We start from the raw sequence: 5,345 nt of genomic DNA, 5'->3' as shown, positions 1-5,345 counted from the left end.
TTTTTCCAGTGGTCATGTATGGATGTGAGAGTTGGACTGTGAAGAAAGCTGAGCACCAAAGAATTGATACTTTTGAACTGTGGTGTTGGGGAAGACTCTTGAGAGTCCCTTGGACTGCAAGAAGATCCAACCAGTCTATTCTAAAGGAGATCAGTCCTGGGTGTTCTTTGGAGGGACTAATGCTGAAGCTGAAACTCCATTACTTTGGCCACCTCATGCGAAGAGTCGACTCATTGGAAAAGACCTTGATGCTGGGAGGGATTGGGGGCAGGAGGAGAAGGGGACAATAGAGGATGAGATGGCTGGATGGCATCATCGACTGGATGGACATGATTTTGGGTGAACTCTGGGAATTGGTGATGGACAGGGAGGCCTGGTTTGTTGCGGTCCATGGGGTTGCAAAGAGTCGGACACAACTGAGTGACTGAACTGAACTGAACTTAACTGAACTTAGGGAAACACAGAGATAAAGGAGGGGGAAAAACAACAGGAAATTACAGTAAGCTGAAGCCATTGACAGCAACAGAACTATAAATATTAAACACAGCCCAACATCTAGACAGATTAGCAAAAATCCTTGAAATAAAGCACTAATTGCTTTAATTCCTGTTTCCCAATACATCAGACATGGCTTTAAAAAAAATTACAACACAGACTGAGAGACAAGAAAATATAGGCTGAAAAAGCAAAGCAAACATTTGGACCTGATATAGATGACACAAATCTTGAAATCACCAGATACGGAGAATTAAGATAGATATTTTTAATATTTTAAGGATTCCAATGGGATAAAAATTAGATAGCATAAAGGAACAGAGAGGTAATATATGCAGAGATGACAACATTAAGAAAGAATCAAAAAGAAATGTTCAAAGTCAAGAATACCTTATCAAATGAAGAATGCCTTTGATTCACTTATTAGTACTCTGGGCATGGTTAAATTGAGCTGGTGAGCTTAAGGATAATGTTTAGAGAAACTTCGAAAATTCAAAAGCATATAAAAACAGACAAATATGCATATACATATATATGTACATACATATATGCACACATATTATACATACATATATATTTGTACAAAAAATGGAAACAGCTTGAGAATGCTCATCAGTATGGGCCACTGGAATAATCAGTACATGGGCCACTGGAATAATCAGTACATTCATGCAAGGGAATGTATTATATTAATAGGTATATTTGTATGTAACGATCTGGAGAAATTTACATGAAACATTAAGAAAAAGAAAGTTACAAAAAAAAAAAAGAAAAAAAAAAGAATATCACATATCTTCAAAATTAGTGTAAAACATAAAATACATGCATAATCGGAACACCATAATGAGAAGCGAGGAGCAGAAGAAATATTTGAAGTAACAATGGCTCAAAATTTTCCAAAATGTATGACAGACATCAAACCATAGACTCAGGAATACAGGAAATACCCAGAAGGATAAATACCAAGAAATTTACAGCTCTGTAAACAAGTGAAGGCAGATAAAGATGGGAAGATTAAAAAATAAAGCAAAGAACAAGTCTGCTACTGAAAACAAGTACAATTATGGATGATGCTAATTTTACCACACCAACAATCACTTTAATATGACTGGTCTAACTGCACAGTTAAACAGAGGTTGCCAAAGTGAATAAAAAATAGCCAATATATGTTGTCTACAAGAGATCGGCTTTAAGCAAAAGAGATACAGATAGGTTAAAAGTAAAAGAATGAATGAAGATACACAATTCTAACACTAATCAAAAGGAAATTACAGCCATATGTAGGAGATACCACAGACTTGGTTCCAAGCACCAATTATCACAATATCACACTTTTTCAGTTATCACAATAATACAAGTCATTTTGGTTAGTTTTCCAGTGCACATGAAAGATGTTTACATTATACTATACTGTGGTCTATTGAGTGTACAGTAGCATCACATCCTAAACACCTCACAATGTACATACGTTAATTTAAAAATACTTTATTGCTAAAGAATGCTGACCATCATTTGAGTCTTCAGCTGGTGTCTTCGCCGGTGGAGGGTCTTGCCTCAATGTAGGTGGCTGCTGACTGAGCAGGGTGATGGTTGCTGAAGGTTGGGGTGGCTGTGGTAATTTTTAAAAATAGGCCAACAATGAAATTTACATTAATTGATTTTCCTTTCACATTTAATTTCTCTGTAGCAGGAAGTGCTGTTTGATAGCATTTTATCCACAATAGAACTTCTTTCAAAACTGGAGTCAATCCTCTCAAAGCCTCCTGCTGCTTTATTAACTAAGTTTTATGTTACATTCAAACCTTTTTGTGTCATTTCAACCATCTTCTCAGCATCTTCATCAGAAGTAGAGTCCATCTCAGGAAACTACTTCTTTGACAATCCATAAGAAGAGACTCCTCCCTTGGTAAAGTTTTATGTTAAGATTTTAGTAATCCAGGCACATATTAAGGTTGTATTTCTAATTCTAGTTCTTTTGCTATTTCTAATCTGCAATTACTTCCTCCGCTAAAGTCTTGATGAGACAGAGGATGAGATGGTTGGATGGCATTACCAGCTCAATGGATGTGAGTTTGAGCAAGCACTGGGATATGGTGATGGACAGGGAAGCCTGGCATGCTGCAGTCCATGAGGTCGCAGAATCGGACACAACTGAGCAACTGAATAACAACAAAGTCTTGAATCCCTCAAAGTCATCTATAAGGATTGAAATTAATCATTTCTAAAGTCCTGTTAATGTGGAAATTTTGAACTCTTCCAATGAAACACCAATGTTTTTAATGACATCTAGAATGGTGAATCCTGTCCAGAAAATTTTCAGTTGACTTTTCCCAAATACAACAGTGGAATCACTATCTATGCAAGCTATAGTCTTCAGTTCAGTTCAGTTCAGTCCCTCAGTCATGTCCAACTCTTTGTGACCCCATGAATCACAGCACACCAGGTCTCCCTGTCCATCACAAACTCCTGGAGTTTACCAAACTCATGTCCATTGAGTCAGTGATGCCATCCAACCATCTCATCCTCTGTCGTCCCCTTCTCCTCCTGCCCTCAGTCTTTCCCAGCATCAGGGTCTTTTCCAATGAGTCAGCTCTTCACATCAGGTGGCCAAAGTACTGGAGTTTCAGCTTCAACATCAGTCCTCCCAGTGAACACCCAGGACTGATCTCCTTTAGGATGGACCAGTTGGATTTCCTTGAACTTGAGTCATAAAAATTCTCTGGGCCATGAGCTGTAGAATGGATATTGTGTTAATAGACATGAAAACAATCTTAATCTCATTGTTGATCACTGTGAGAACTCTTGGGTGAGCAGGTGCATTATCAGAAAAAGCAGTTATATTTTGAAAGGAATCCTTTCCTAAATGGTACAGAATTCTCTGGGGAAGCTGCTAATATTTTTATAATCTAAAAATGGGTGAGGGGCGGTTGGACAAAGATCTGGAAAAACTGGGTTCAAGTTATTGTTCTTCCAGATCAAGTGATCATAGGAAGAGATACCAGAAAACCTTTTTTGGGGGGTTTATTTTCTCTTCCCCCAAAGAATCTATTTTTTTATAACTAATTCAGCTTCTCTGAGATCTCAGTTCCGGTGGTCCTTTCCAGGAAACAACCACATGCATATTATGATTTTGTCCGTACCTCCTGTATTTGCACATCATGAAACTGATGTCAGCAAATTGAGCCACACAAATGAGATAGTTCCTAAAGGAATTTATTATCCTAAAATAATCTTTTTATAGCTTACTGCAATTATCTCAGTTTTCAAGTCATATATGCAAATGACCTTAACTACATTGTAATTGTCATGCTGAAAGCAAGCCATGGGGGAATAATGAATCTAATAAAAAGACTGTATTTGGAAAACCCATTGTTTTCTGGAACAAAGTACTTCATTGACACAAAATAATGAAGATAATGAAGTGTGGTGTATAAACAAGTAAAAAGATTTTAAATTTAATTTAAAATGTTTCCCCTCTCAATTATGAATACTTCCCCTTTAGTTATTAACATAGATGAATTAAAAGTTATATTAACAGTCTTATTCACAAAGGAAAAAAAGAAGAGAAGGAAGAGAAGACTATTTAATTGTACTTGAAAAATGAAACAGTCAGAAATCCTGATTAGTGTGGGAGGAATAAATTATTAAGTCTACCCTCACTCTCCATTTTTAATCTTTACTATTCAGTTTTGTATCCATAAATGTTCTCATGTAATTTGGTAAAGCACTAATTAGTATTTAAGAACTGATTCATTTTATGCTTGACCTTTAGCTAATTTCAGTTTATGAATTCTATTCTTTGCATATACAAATAGCTTGGCAAAACTTATTTCTTTCAGTTATGAAAATCCTACATTCAATTAAGACACTTTTAAGTTATTTTTTCCTGTGCTTAGTGAAGCCATATTTTATTATAATGTAAAGTGCCTTTATTAATTATTTCAGGAGTAAGAAGCATTGCTTTTAATAATAATCCAATTTTAGTATAGACTTCTTTTGAATGTTTCTTGCAGAATTCAGAAAGGTCTTTAAACTGTAATTATATTCTATTATCTCTTCATCATAATTATAAGTTAGAAAGTGTTGTGATTATACAGATGAGGAAACTGAAACACAGATAATTAAAACAATTTTTGTATTTAATCAACATAGGAAAACGGAAAGTTCTTATATCCTGTATCTTGCTTAGTTTTATTCAATAAGAGATACCACAGGAAGCATCTACTATATTCCCAGTAGTAGTGTTAGTCACTCAGTTGCGTCTGACTCTTTGTGATCCCATGGACCTTAACCTGCCTGGCTCCTCTGTCCATGGGATTCTCCAGGCAAGAACACTGGAGTGGACAGCCATTTCCTTCTCCAGGGGATCTTCCTGACCCAGGGGTCGAGTCTGAGTCTCCTGCATCGCAGGCGGATTCTTTACTATCTGAACCACCAGGGAAGCATAGTACAACTCCGGATATCAAAAAAAAAAAAAAAGCAAAGTTCACGCTTGCCCTTATTTTTATCCATATTTTAACTTTAATCAAGCAGTACCTATCTGTTTTATATGTGGATTACCTTCAGGTCAAACCTTTGGTTTCAATTCCTTCCATGAAAGAGTGTAGAATAAAGTATCTCAAAGAGAAAGACACCTGTTTAAAATCTGAGGACTTCTTTTGCTTTCTACTCCCTCAGTTCAGTTCAGTTCAGTCGCTCAGTCATGTCTGACTCTTTATGACTCCATGAACCGCAGCACGCCGGGCCTCCCTGTCCATCACCAACTCCCGGAGTTCACTCAGACCCACGTCCATCGAGTCAGTGATGCCATCCAGCCATCTCACCCTCTGTTGTCCCTTTCTCCTCCTCGC

Source organism: Bison bison, unplaced genomic scaffold, assembly GCF_000754665.1.
Source record: "Bison bison bison isolate TAMUID 2011002044 unplaced genomic scaffold, Bison_UMD1.0 scf7180017864384, whole genome shotgun sequence".
NCBI classification, from domain to species: Eukaryota; Metazoa; Chordata; class Mammalia; order Artiodactyla; family Bovidae; genus Bison; species Bison bison.
The sequence above is the reverse complement of the archived record's forward strand: the minus strand, read 5'-3'. Positions refer to the sequence as shown.